This window comes from Ixodes scapularis, unplaced genomic scaffold, assembly GCF_016920785.2.
Source record: "Ixodes scapularis isolate PalLabHiFi unplaced genomic scaffold, ASM1692078v2 PGA_scaffold10__122_contigs__length_95168666, whole genome shotgun sequence".
Taxonomy (NCBI): domain Eukaryota; kingdom Metazoa; phylum Arthropoda; class Arachnida; order Ixodida; family Ixodidae; genus Ixodes; species Ixodes scapularis.
Window position 1 is genome coordinate 66,695,584 of NW_024609836.1, and position 15,011 is coordinate 66,710,594.

A 15,011-nucleotide genomic window follows, 5' to 3' on the forward strand; every position below is an offset into this window, starting at 1 on the left:
ATGTCTTGAAGTCTTCCTGAATCCAGGGCCAGTCCCTCGTTAGTCACGATGTGACCCAAGTAGCGGACACTTTGCTGTAAAAAACGGCATTTTTTCTTGTTTAACCGTAAGTTGTAGCTTCGGCACCTCTCCAGCACGCGTTTCAAATTTTCGTCATGCTCAGTTTTTGTTCGTCCCCATACCAGAATATCGTCCATAACAACTGAGACCCCTTCTAGCCCTTGCAATACTTGGTGCATGGCTCGTTGAAATATCTCAGGAGCTGTTGAGATTCCGAATGGCATTCTTAGGAATCTATACCTCCCATACGGGGTGGGGTGCTCATGGTGCAAATGTTCGAGCTTTCGTCTGCTAGCTTAATCTGCCAGTAACCGGAAGCAGCGTCTAGCGTGGAGAAATATTTTGCACCACTCAGATTTGGAGCGATATCTTCCAAGGTTGGCATTGGATAGTGTTCCCTCAACAGAACTTTGTTTAAGTCTGACGGATCTAAACATATTCTAACTTTGTCTTTCTTGACAACTACAACCATGTAGCTTCTGTTCTGTTGGTTCAGTTACCTTTTCGATTACTTGGTTTGCTTCCATGCGGTCCAGTTCAGCTTTCACCTTCTCCTGCAGCATAACGGCAACGCGTCTGGCCGGTTTCACTGAACCTTGGGCACCGGGCTTGAGCTTGAGGTGGTAGATGACGTCTTTAAGTTGCCCTAAACCTTGAAAAACATCACGGTAAGGTTCAGCCGCTTCGTATAGTTGCTCTTCTACGGTAGCCACACGAAGAACGTAGCCCAAACTTTCGGAGACAGCACCACTGAGCGTGGTCGTGACGTCGTCTTCAACCACAAAAAAGTCTGTCTCGATTGTTTTTTCATTCCCGGATATACACAACCGAATCTTCGCGGACGCGTTCGTTTGAAAGCCAAAAAAAGCTTTCAGCACGACGTTGCACTTTTGGCACGGCTTCGAAGTTATCTGTCTAACTTGAGCCGCCGAGATGACTGAGCAGGTTGCGCCGGTGTCTAGCTTGCACTTCGTTGGCGTGCCTTCTATGTCGACCGTGACTGTCCATTTACTTTCTTCCGCAATCGTGTTCACTGACAAGGATTCTAACCAGAAATCATCTGAATCTTCGGTCGTTATCTGGCGCACCTTGTAGCTCGCTTTATTCTTCGCTTGCCTGCTTCCTTTGCTTTTACATACTCTGGCAAAATGGTTTGGCTTGCCGCAGTTCATGCAGTTTTTTCCTAGCGCTGGGCATCGATCATCGCGATGCTGGAAGGCACATTTCGGACAAAGTTGTTCCTCGGTCTTCCTTAGGGAGCTAATTTCCTGCGGTTTTGATGACCCTTGAATCTCTTGGCACTGTTCTTTACCGTGCTCGCGAGCTTTGCAAATCTCAACTGCCTTGCCGTAGGTCGGATTTTCCGAGACAAGTTTTTCTTGTAACTTCAAGTCTCGAACTCCCAGTATTATCCTGCTGCGGAGCATCCTCTCTTCAAGCTCTCCAAACTCTCATCGCTTGGCTAGTACATTTAGGTCTATTAACCACACTCTGAAAGTCTCCCCTTCCTTCTAGTTTCGCGTTCCGAAGCGAAATTCATGATATGCTAGGTTAAATGCTGGTCGAAAAAACTCTTCAAACCTGGCTATCGGGAGACTGACGTCGTACCTCTCTTCTTCGTTGTCGAAGGAAAACGTGCTGTAGGTTCTACGCGCTTCTTGGCCTATCGTCATAAGCAGTGTCGCTGCTTGTACCTCTTTGGGCTGCGATGTAAGGCGGGTCGCGGTAGCGAAGAGTTCAAACTCACTTTTCCAGATCTGCCAACTCTGCCAGGCATCTTCGGACGTGTCCAAGGGCCTGGGCGGAGGCAGTAGCGACGTCATAAATCCGTGCGATGCTGCGGCGTCGGATGCGTTGACGCTCGACGTGGCCATGGGCGGATCCGTTTCAGCAGCAAGCGGCGTGTTGCCGACAACAGCGAGAGCGTCTCGAAGGATCGCTGTCGCGACCGCTTCTGACACCATGTAGTCTGTTGCGTGTCAAGTGACGAACGAACGTTTATTGAAGTTACAAGATAATATATATACAGCACATGTGATCACTGAAACAGATACGAAGAGCAGCGGCTGATAACATGACGGCACAATCATGACTCGCGTTACAGACCTCCCTTAAAGTCATATCTACTTCGAGCCATATCTTTACATCTTCGTCTAGTTGAGGCATTAGCAATAAAAAAATCATTTAGTTTGGAAAAGCCTTTAGGCATTGGCCTTTTCCAAAAAGATGCTCATAGTATTCAACAAAAGCACCCTCTATCACATTTTTATCACTGCTTGTTGCGCCCTTATAGTCTATTTAATAAATGTCTTTGATCAAAGCATACCTTTTTTCGTCAGCCGAAGCTCGCTTGGTAGGCTGCTCCCCCAAAAGAAACTTTTCTGACCGGGAGTGTACAACCGCCCCGCTATACCTGTCCTGATAGATCTTGTCTAATTCAGTCTTGATATACTGTATATCCTCAAAGCACGTACCCGGGTTTTCACTCTCTACTTTATAGAAGTATTTCAAATCCTTTTGCAGTTGCGTTTCGCGGGCTCGAAGCTGAAACTGAATGTTGCTTGATCTTTCAATCGCGGCCAATTTAACCTCCTCCTTGAAGACCTCCCATGCCTCACTTCGACCTTTGTCTCTTTCGTGCAGACTACTTAGAAGCTCGGTTACGGTGGCAACAAACTGTTCATCTTTTAGCAATTCTCTGTTCATTTTCCAGAGCCTCCAGTTGAACTTCGAATTTGTCTTTCCCTTCTTTCCAATTTTAAAAGTTACAAGACAGTGATCAGTGAAAAAAACTGGTTGCACACGGTAGCCATGTACTTGCTGTATAATGTCGACTGATGCATAGATGGGATCTAATCGAGAATATGACGAAGCTTGAAAGGGTGTATATCGCAAATCATCCCTTGCCGCTTGCAAGGCGCCTACATCTTCGAGACCACACGTGTCAGTAATACCTTTCAAAACGCTTACACTGCTATCACTATATCTTGTCCGCGAGGATTTATCGCGTTCGTCGCAAACGTAGTTGAAATCGCCTAATACAACCAGAACTTTATCGCATTCCACGTAACTGCGCAAGAAAAAAAAAAAAACTGCTCTCTTTGTCATACGTTGTTCGGAGCATATACAGAAATCACACGCCTCTGTACGCCCGACAACGTGAAGTCACAAGAAATGAAACGACCCTGCTCATCAGACACCACCTGCAAATGTTCAAGGTTTACGGACGTCTTGAGAAAAAGAAAATATCCAGCCGAGAATCCCACGGCACGACTCACACACGCTTCATAGCGAAAAAGAAAAGGCCTCAAAGCGCTAGCAATGTATTTGTCTTCAGCCATTTGCGTCTCTTGTATTGCGAAGAAATCCGGCTGCTCATCACATAGCAGACGTTGCAATTGATACTGCTTCTTTGTCGAGTTCAACCCCCGAACGTTCAAGGTGGCGAAACTGATAGCCATTTTGATTTCATCGCAATACGGACCCCATCATCACCGGCAACCAATATTATACACCGTAGAGATTATACCTACAAAACTGAAAATCCTCGACCGGCTTACTTGCTTGCCTTCATAGACACGACACAGGAGTTGCAGCCGCCTACGGTTCACCGCCCCTCCTTCGGGGCTTGATCGTCCGTCGGCGTTCGTGACAGTGCCCGGTATCGGCCCCTCTTGGCCATCACCGCCTGCCACCGTTCACGCATTCTCCCCTGAAGCGTCGTCGGTTGTCCGTCGTCCTGGGCTGGCCGCTGCTCCAGAGGTCTCTTGGAAGAGCCTTCCAGGGCTTCCATGTCGTCGGCCGAGTCATGCTGGTCATCTTCGGTTGCCTCGGATGTTGGGCGGGCGTCTTGGTCCCCTCGCTCAGGTTTCCTGAGGCGGCAGCTGACCAGCTTGCTCATCGCCCGATGGGCCAGCAGCGTCAACCTCAGTCGTTGTAGGCTGTGCCGCGGATGGCGTCGCAGGGAGGGGGGCAGGGGCGTCTGCAGTGGCGTTGGCCCGTCCCTGGGGTTCGAGATTCCCGGGGGTCCCACCTGCAGCCTCTTCGGCCTCCGCCTGGTCCATCAGAAGGTCGGCCTTCTCGTCCTCCATCGCGGCATTCACCACGTCAGCGTATACATATTTCTGATAGCCGTGGTATCAGCAGTGATACCACGGCTATCAGTAGCCGTTGAAGCCGCTCTTACGGAGCTCATGACGATGCGTCCTTCCACTTCGGAAGCTGAAAGACGAATCCTGGGTGCGCTGCTCCTTGGCCAGCTGCGGCCTTACTCCTTTAAAAAGTGCATCGCCCAATGCAAAACGAAATTAAACAAAGCAAATAAATGAACGGTAAACTAACGAGTCATTTGGAACTGATAAAGGCCACACTCCTATCGAGCGTAGAAATGCTTGAGTCGAACGACGTGAACCACCTCGGTTCGCGGTCGGCGTCACGATGATGCGTGCGTTTCGTCGGGCACCACCTCGTAGTTGAGATCTCCCAGGAGTCGAAGAGTCTTGTATGGTCCAAAGTAGCACTTTAAAAGCCTCTCGCTGAGGCCGCGGAGTCGTATCGGTGTCCACACTTACACCCGGTATCCGGGCTGGAAGTGAACGTCCAGATGATGGGGGTTGTAGCGGTCAGCGTCGAAGCGTTGCTGGTCTTCGATCCGGACTCGGCCGACCTGGCGGGCTTCTGTTCGTTATATATATATATATATATTGTTGCGTTGTTCTGGGACCAAGCAAGGAGATGACTGTTTGCGGTTCGGCTTTTTAATTCCAAACTGACCACCACCGGTGCGAGCCCCTCGCTCGTGTCCGTGGCGCCGAGACAGCCCGTCGTCTTCTTCCTCGTAGCAATTGTCCGGGGAGAGGCGTAAGTCGTCCCGACCGAAGCGTGCAGGCGTTGAGGGGGATGGGGAAGGGTGCTATGGTGTGAATGGGGGATGGTACGGTTTTATGCTCATCCTTCTTAGAAGGGATATACCATTTATATGGCACGAAAATCATGAGAAGGCCTTTCAATAATCCTTAAAAGCAGCTTCAATAACACAGCTCGTGTTAGCCCATTTTGATCCGCGAGCCGATACCGAAATACACTCAGACGCGAGCGGTTTTGGACTAGGCGCCGTTCTAATTGAAAAGCGTCAAGGCCACGACCATGTCATCGCATATGCCAGCCGATCATTGTCAAAAGCCGAAAGGAACTATGCCATCTCAGAAAAAGAATGCTTAGCCGTGATCTGGGCCATAACAAAGTTACGACCCTACATCTTTAGACGCCATTCAAGGTAATCACCGACCACCATGCCTTGTGTTAGTTGGCTAATTTAAAGGATCCGAGTGGACGCCTAGGCCGATAAGCGCTCAAGATGCAAGAGTACAACGTTTCCATCTGCGACAAATCTGGAAAGAAGCATAAAGCCCCCGACTGCCTGTATCGAAATCCAGTTGATGCTTGCCCCGAAAACCGTGGAGCCCTTGCCGCCGCAGTGTCCCTAACATCGTCCGCTGATTTCGGTACCGAACAGCAGAAAGACCCAAAACTACAGAAGATTATTGCTACTCTTCAAAACCCTCACCTAACCCAGAAGGACAAACGAGGAACCCGCCTTTATGTATTTCAAAATAACATACTGTATCGCCGAAACTATCATTCACACGGTCCTGATCTCCTGTTCGTCGTTCCCAAACACCTCCGAGCGAATATTCTGTTGGCATTGCATGACGACCCTACTGCCCGTCATATGGGCGTTTACAAAACATACCGGCGCGCCCGCACCAACTTTTACTGGCAAGGCATGTATAGTGATATCTTCAAATACGTCACGTCCTCCATCAAATGTCACCGGCGGAAAAAAGCCTACCCAATCACCAGCCGGTCTCCTTCAATTCCTGCCACCACCTCACTATATATTTGAGCGAGTCGGCATTGACTTGCTCGGTCCGTTTCCTAAATCTTTCTCAGGCAACCGCTGGGTGATTGTCGCAATCGACCATTTCTCGCGGTACGCGGAAACTTGCCCTTTGCCTCAAGGTACAACCAGAGAAATTGCCACATTTCTTCTTTCTCAGGTCATTTTACGGCATGGCCCACCTCGCCAGCTGATCAGCGATCGTGGTCGTGCTTTCCTCTCTGAGATTCTTCAAGATCTTTTGCATGTTTGCGGTACTGTGCACACGCCTACGACTGCGTACCACCCTCAAACAAATGGCATGGTCGAACGATTCAATCACACACTTGCAGATATGCTGTCTATGTATGTTCAGGCCGACCAACGCCGCTGGGACGCAGTACTCCCATTTGTAACATACGCTTATAACACTGCAGTTCACGACACACACGGCTATTCTCCTTTTTTTCTTCTTTATAACCGTTTCCCAGTATCCCAGCTAGACACACTTTTTCCTTCCCGCGACAATGTCACCCAGCTCTCCCCCAGCGTTGCAGAGATGACCTGTCGAGTGGAGAAAGCACGCATACTTACACGTGAACGTACCCCGCACCTCCACCAAGTATGTTGCGTTGTTCTGGGACCAAGCAAGGAGACGACTGTTGGCGGTTTGGCTTTTTAAGGGAGGACACTACCCAAAAAAGTAAATTTTTGAACCACTTGTCTGATTTAAATTATATTTACAGGGCTTGTTTCGGTTAATGTTGAGAACATTTCTGCCAAATTTTGTTAACCTGGATGAAGTACAAAAAAAACTGCAAAAGTTCAAAGATGAACTGCAAAAGTTCAAAGATCAAAACAGTCGTTTTGAAATTATAAAATTGTCGTTTTTATGTGTTATTGTGCATTAGGACAGCTCAGAGCAGATAACTATGGACCTATATTTCTATGTTATATCATCTTTCATGATAAAAAAGCCACATAAACACAAATACAGTTTTTTAGATTTCCATCCTTTGACCAAAAGTTTTGTTTTTGAGCATGAAAAATGACAAAAATAAAAAATACAAGTTAATAGTTATCTTCCCCTTAAAATTTCACCCCAGAAAAACTCATAAAAATGAATCCAAGTTATGTAATAACAAAACGATAGTTTTCCTAAGTGAAATTTATGTCAGAAAGTGGAATGGAGAAAAGTGCATTCAAAGTGCTCCAACCTTTTCTTTAGCGTTGGTGAGCCAAAAATAATTTATAAAAAATTAACTATGCAGTGTAAACTAATGATACCTTCTGGGAATACCCTCTAGATGTTGGTGGATGTAAATATGACATTTTTCAAAATGAACGTTTTTTTTTTGCAGAAATTGTTTTTTCTGGGTAGTGTCCCACCTTAATTTCAAACTGACCGCCACCGGCGCGAGCCCCTCGCTCGTGTCCGTGGCGCCGAGACAGCCCGTCGTCTATTTCCTCGTAGCAATATATATATATATATAGACGCTTTACACACGCGCCAGATTACACCCGCCATTGCTGACCTTCTCTTGTCTTGCCGAGATGCCGAGCAATGAAACGGTAGTTGACGATCCTCTACAAAGGCCGATGCTTTAGAAAAGGACACAGTTGAATCTATTATGGCAATAACATGGCCTGCCATGGTAATGATAAAGTGAAACAAACGAAATAAGAGGAAACAAAAACTGAAGGCCAGTTATGGCGGCGTCCATGCACAGCTGCTGCAAAGTGTCAATATATATATGGATGATTTCACCTCAACTCAGGCACGGATTTAGGATCGAATTTTTAATTTTGACGAAAAACATATATGTTTTGGGGCAATTCCTATAATAAAAGAAGACGCAAACGGTTATTTCGTCGGATTTTTTGTTCTCAAGTTATGGACCGTTGAAGCGGTCAAGGTGGAAATTGATGTTTTTCCAGCCTATCGGAGGTGCCATATTTCACTCCATCCCTTTTCCCTACTTTTTACGCTACATCTATATAACTTTTTGGGAACACTCTAGACATGGGCTTTTTCATGCTAATTAAGCGTCTAGGTCAACATTCTTAATGATTTTTTTTTATTTGTCAAACCACCTCTCTGTGACGATATTTGACGAAGTTCAGCAAGCTGTGCTGTGTGACCTAATCAACATATTTTTATGATCTTTATATCACCGTAAAGCACCAATTATGCTCTTTCTTTTGAGTATAATATCAATATTTTGCCACAAGTATATAATGCGCCACATGTGCCTGAAAAACGAATATTTCGAATAACTAGCAAGTTTGGAGTCGATTTTCTAAAAAACCCCACTTTTTATTTTTTTCATTTTTTATTCACAGTTAGTTAATATAGTAGTCTATCAGGAACTACCAACGTAAATTGTAATATATTGTTTGTATGGCCGCTATTAAGACTCGAATCTCGTGCTATGAGCGTTTTGAACGTGACTTCGCACAGGCGCTTTGCTGAGCAGAATTTTGGCCAATGTAAAGTTTTCTATTCAATGTTAGTACTTACCACAACATCTGAGCGTAAAAGCAAGTGAAGTAACAATATTTATTCTTACAATATTTATTTACTTGGCACTGAGGTGATTTGAAAGGTGTGTGAGCTTCGCCTTATGTATTGACGGAGAAGTACGTAACATCTAAACTCACGGACAAACTTAAGTCACGAGGGAAAAGTCCAAGTAACCTGGCATGAATCACTGCAAGTGAAATGAAACCTAAACAGATGACTAACACTTTTGAAGCCTTACACGCCACGAAATGCTCGTCCTAACACGCCACGAAATGCTCGTTATTTTACGAAAGAGCCCGTATGTGCACAAAATAGACCGTACTTCCTAAGCGTCAGATACTAAATCGCACATATGTATATGCACTGCATATCTGTTTGACATAAGAAAATATGACAATTACATATAAAGTTCGGAATTTTAAACTCAAGATGCAACACGTAACCAGAGAAGGGAAGTAATATTTCATGTTGTAGCCTAAACATGTTCATTTCATAAAATATATCAAAATGTGTTGACCAAATGTCTCATATACTCCTAATTAACATAAAATACACTCAAAGTTAAGACAAATATAAACTTTAAAACGAATTGAACACCGCCAAATTCCGTCTGGTTTACGGATAGACGACGCAGTACCTTTTCAATACTACACGGCGCTGCTCACACAAAAACAGTGATAAACACCTGGGATAGGGAAAGTCATCTTTCGACGTAGCACATTTCGAGACAATAGATTGCTGCGATTCTGAGCCAGTTTTCGCCTTGTCCAAATCGCAGTCAGTTCAGTGTCAAAGTCTATGGCGCGTCGTCTGATCACACAGCGCGCACTCACAGGGGGGCAAGGATGAACGCACTGTTGAAACGGTCCGGCCTTTTCAAGGTCCCACTATTTAGCTCTGTCTATTCTGGGGTTCGGTAAACTATTTCTAGGACCACGTACATCACCTCCCCCTTCCCCCATTGCTTTGCTCTACACATGAGAAGATTGGATGCCTTTCGATGGGGTTACCTTCTCCCACCCCTTCCTTTTAAGCTCCCGATAACGGGACAGCTCCTCTTGGTCGATGAAGAGAAGCGTTATCCCCTTGATTTTCTGGCCGAGAGCTTCTACGAAAATACACGCGTTAGTTATGGAGCTCAGCTCAGTTGTTTTCAAGTTATACAGTGACGCATGATGCTTCAGCACACCACCCACTCCATCGCACGCGCTTTTGCCGTGCCCTGACGCCGAGTATATCCACCTGCTGACAACCAACTTCTTCTGAAATTTGTGTAACTGGTGCCGATTTTTGAAATGGCTTGGAGCGCCGTCCGGAACATAGATCAGCTCCAAAAAAACGGGCAAGAGTTCCTCGAGCCTGTCTTCAATTATTGTGAGCGCAAAGAGCGCGTGTGCAGAATCATGACAGGTATCGTCACTCACGACGCCGAAACTTAGTGTTCCCTTCGTGGTCGTCGCAACGCAGGTGAAGATTGTCACCATCTTGGTTTTCCAGTGGTATCCCTGCACTGCACGATGCAGCCTAATACTCCAGTTTTCGGCGAAATCAAAGTGGAGGACTACGACACGTGGCTTCACATTTGCTTTTTCAAGCCATATTGCTCTCTGTTGTGCGCGCCGAATATAATAGTGGGGTATGTATTTCTTCCTCCACTTGTTGAGTTCGTTAAGAAAAGCAGTGGCCTTAAAATGTTTTTTCACCAACTCGCCACCAGATTCCCACAGTGCCAACTCCAGTTCATCTTCAGCGCTCATCCCTAGCATTTCGAGGGATATGTCCTTCCGGTTCGAACAGGCTTCACACCTCAGCAAGAAGCAGTTTTGGGAAGGATTTTCACAAAGAAAAATTTTCTGGACGTCTTCAAAGGTCCTGGTCTTCCCCGCCGCATTTGACAGAGATGTCAGACAGAGTATGAAGTTGGCGCAGCATACACACACACACTCTACATGTACAGGCTGTTTCTAAACCCACTTGGGCCGAAGAGAATAAAATTTTGTTAGGCCCATTTCTGACTCGGGATAGGCCGCCTTGAATTCTTTGTAGGTTTCCCTAATAGATCTCGTCATAAATCGCTTCGTGACGAAGACTTCCTGACCATCAATAAAAAGCCTTACGACATCCTTCTTGTTCGGGCTTTGTCTTGAGCAGTCTTTCGCATCTGATGTGTAGTAAGTCAACGCAAGAGCGACATCGTTTTCGTTGAGAGCATGTCCTTGGTATGGGTCAGGTGACGTCCAGACCCCCATTTTTTTTTCAGCTTTCTTGATTGGTCGAAAGCATGCTTCGTCGCTTCAGGAATTGCTTTCAGGATATCTTTCTTTTTGAGGTTAGATGGAAAGAGAGTTAAGAGGCGGCAGCGTTCCACCTGCGACGCGCTCTTGACGTAGGCTGCTCGTAAATTGCTGACCCAGTCGGAGCACGAGGAGCATGGATCTTCTTTGTCTGTGCCCGTAGGTTCTCCGTACACGTCACTTAGTTTACGACCAATTTTCTTTTTGAAGTCCGCGGTTATCTCGGATTTTTTTCGCTTAACATAGCCGGTACGACTTCGTGGGGTCACGCTAGAAGGGAGTTTAAGTGGTGTCACACTTACTTCGGCAGCATCAATTGCTTCAGACACTCCTTGGACCAGGGCTTCCTCGTCAACGAATGATCTGTCCGCTGGTTTCAGGGATGATGACGATGAGCTTGATGACAACATTTCCTGTCCTTGCTTATGTTCTTCAATCTGACAAAAGAACATTGTGTAGCAGTTATTGCACAGAACATCTCCAGGGCTTACGCGCTGGGCGTCCTCAGCCGGTAGAACTTGCTTAAGAAAACTTAGGTTTAGCTCCGAGACTTGACGAAAATGGCGTCCGTAAAACACTCTTCTCTTGTGTCTCCTTGAATAGTCGGCGCACACTTTCCGGTCTGAACTGAATAATGTATTAACCACGGCAGTAACGAACACTTCTGGCTTTCTGAAAGCAGGAGCAGTTTTAAGTTCATCCAGCTTGAACAGCACGGAGGTAGAATGAGTACCAGCTTTCCGCCGTGGCTTAGGAATTCAAGTAAAGAGCCAGAAAGGGACCGAGAAGGCTATTATCAGTTAGACTACGTGCGAAGATTCGGCCTCCTTTGGGTCCCCAATCTTCCCGTCGATCCATACTTAAACATTCGCTCTCCGCCTCGCGCGTAATCTGAGTGCCACGCAGCAGCGGCGTCTCTTTTAGTGCCCGCGGATTAGTGGCACGGTTGTGTTAGAAGGACGAGGAGGAGAGCTTGGAGAGACAGAGGTGGGCTTGCGACGTAAACTCTAACCTCGAAACACCTGTTCTCCCGACAATCAGGGTTTCCGTGTCGGTCGCATCCAAAGGCATACTCCTTAGAGGCTCCAGGACCCCGACGAAGATAGAGGCGGTAGCCCCGTGATGTTCAACATAAAGTATTCTATGCACGCCACCTGACTGGGGTGGCATCTGTAAAATTTCGGAGCCGAAAGCAAAAGGCCTCAGAGGACTTCTCTAACGATCTGCATTCCTTCGTATTGGGAAAAAAAGATGCGCTCGCACTTGTGAATACGGACTTCTAAGTAACATTTTTTTAAGAGCACTACTCAAAATTTTTTTTAATGTTTATGGTTGGATATTAGGTAACTGCTAACGGTAAATAGAAAACCTTATATAGGCCTAAATTCTGCTCAGCAGAGCGCCTGTGCGAAGTCCCGTTCAAAACGCTCATAGCACGAGATTCGAGTCTTAAAAGCGGCCATACAAAGAATATATTACAATTTATGTTGGTAGTTCCTGATAGACTACTATATTAACTAAATGTGAATGAAAAATGAAAAAAATGAAAAGTGGGGTTTTTTAGAAAATCGACTCCAAACTTGCTAGTTTTTCGAAATATTCGTTTTTCAGGCACATGTAGCGCATTATATACTTGTGGCAAAATATTGAAATTCTACTTAAAAGAAAGAGCATAATTGGTGCTTTACGGTGATATGAAGATCATAAAAATATGTTGATTAGGTCACACAGCACAGCTTGCTGAACTTCGTCAAATATCGTCACAGAGAGGCGGTTTGACAAATAAAAAAAAATCATTATTAATGTTATGACCTAGACGCTTAATTAGCATGAAAAAGTCTATGTCTAGAGTGTTCCCAAAAAGTTATATTGATGTAGCGTAAAAAGTAGGGGAAACGGATGGAGTGAAATATGGCACCTCCGATAGGCTGGAAAAACATCAATTTCCACCTTGACCGCTTCAACGGTCCATAACTTGAGAACAAAAAATCCGACGAAATAACCGTTTGCGTCTTCTTTTATTATAGGAATTGCCCCAAAACATATATTTTTTTCGTCAAAATTAAAAATTCGACTCTAAATCCGTGCCTGAGTTGAGATGAAATCACCCACATATATATATATATATATATATATATATATTGTGAGGGAGACAGGCTTGGCGACCGGTTTCAATTAAGTCTATATTGGAACTGACCCGCGCTGCCCCGAGCGGGCAGCGCGAGCTATCGGCGATGGTGGTGATGATGACGATAATGAGGGTGATGGCTGCACGCGACGATAAATAGGTCACATTACCCTTTCTCCCCCCCCCCCCCCCCCCCCCGCGGAGGGGGGGGGGAGGAACGGTTGGGAGGGTGGGGTGGTTAAAGGGAAGCGGTGGGTAGCAGTGGGTGGTAGGGTTTCAAGCGGTTCACATGTAGAACCTCTGAAGTGCGGCGGCGGCCATCGCAGGAGGAGGACACGGGTTCGGCGAGGTACGACACGGGGGATGTTTGCGCGATGACTAGGTAGGGGCCGATGTACTTGTGACGAAACTTGTCAATTCGGGCGGGTTGTCGGGCGGGGGTCCAGATCTGGACCCCCGCCCGACACTCTTTCGGTGCCCTTGTGTGGGTCGACCCACACAAGGGCACCGGGAGCGTAGGAGGTATGCGTATGATGCTTGTCGTAGCGATCCTTGGCTATATGTTGTTGTCGCGATGTGCGTAGCTGTGCGAGCTGGCAGCACTCTTCGGCACGGGAGATGAAATTGGTGAGGAGGTCATTTTGGTCGGTTGACGGAGCAACAGGAACGATGGTGTCCATAGTGCATGAAGCGTCGCGACCGTACAATAAATGGAAAGGGGAGTAGCCTGTAGTAGACTGAAGGGCAGTGTCGTAGACGAAAGTTACAAAGGGGAGCATTGTGTCCCAGTTTGAATTATCACTTGAGATATACATAGATATCATGTCAGCGAGAGTCTTATGAAAACATTCGGTGAGCCCATTTGTCTGCGGATGATACGATGATGTTGTCTTGTGAACTACCCGACAGGCTTTCAAAATGGCTGCAAGTGTGCTCGAAAGAAACTGCCGTCCGCGGTCGCTTAAGAGAACTTGTGGCGCGCCGTGACGCAGGAGTTTATTATGTACAAAGAAGTGAGCTATTTCTTCAGATGTCGCAGAGGTCAGCGCGGCGGTCTCAGCGTATCTAGTCAAGTGGTCAACGGCTGTGACAATCCAACGATGACCGTGCGAGGAAACTGAGAATGGGCCAAAGAAATCGATCCGCACTCTTTCGAAGTGCGTACTGGGGCAAACTAAAGGTTGGAGTAGGCCAGCAGGTGCTGTGGTTGGACGTTTTCTACGCTGGCATTTCAAGCAGGGCTGAACGTATTTAAAAACGGACGTCTGAAGGTGGGGCCAGAAGTAGCGTCGCCTAATTCGAGCATATGTTTTTTGGAATCCCATGTGTCCTGAGGTGGGATCATCATGGAACGATTGAAGAATATCCTTCCGCATTTGGCGAGGAACGACAACTAGCCATCTGTTGCCTTCAGGGGAAAAGTTATGCCGATAGAGTACACCATCTTGAAGGGAAAAGTGCTGTAACTGTTTGCGCAACTTTTTATTAAGGAAGTGAGTTGGTTTATTGAGATGCTCGATTATTTCTTTGATCCATGGATCCTTGGATTGCTCTAAAGTAATATGTTCGCAGTTGACAGCGGAAACATCGAATACATCGTCCATGTTTTCGAGACGTTCATCAGATTCGTCTACGGGGCATCGAGATAGGCCATCAGCGTCTGTATGTTTGCGACCAGATTTGTATACGACTGTATAATTGTACTCCTGGAGTGCAAGAGTCCATCGACCAAGTCTTCCAGTGAGGTCTTTTAGGGAAGAGAGCCAACATAAGGCGTGGTGGTCGGTAACGATAGTGAAATGCCTACCATAAAGGTATGGCCGGAACTTGTTGACGGCCCAAACGACAGCCAGACATTCTTTTTCTGTTATAGTGTAATTTTGTTCAGCGGTAGAGAGCATTCGACTTGCATAAGCTATGACGCATTCTTTTGTTGTGTTGTGGTCACGCTGCAATAGGGCGACACCAAGGCCATAACCACTGGCATCGGTATGCAACTCCGTATGCGCAAGGTCATTAAAGTGCCCCAGGATGGGATCGGACTGGAGAGTGGTTTTAAGAACATGAAATGAATCACGACATTCAGGGGACCAGATAAATGTTGTATTAGTTCGTAACAAACAAGTG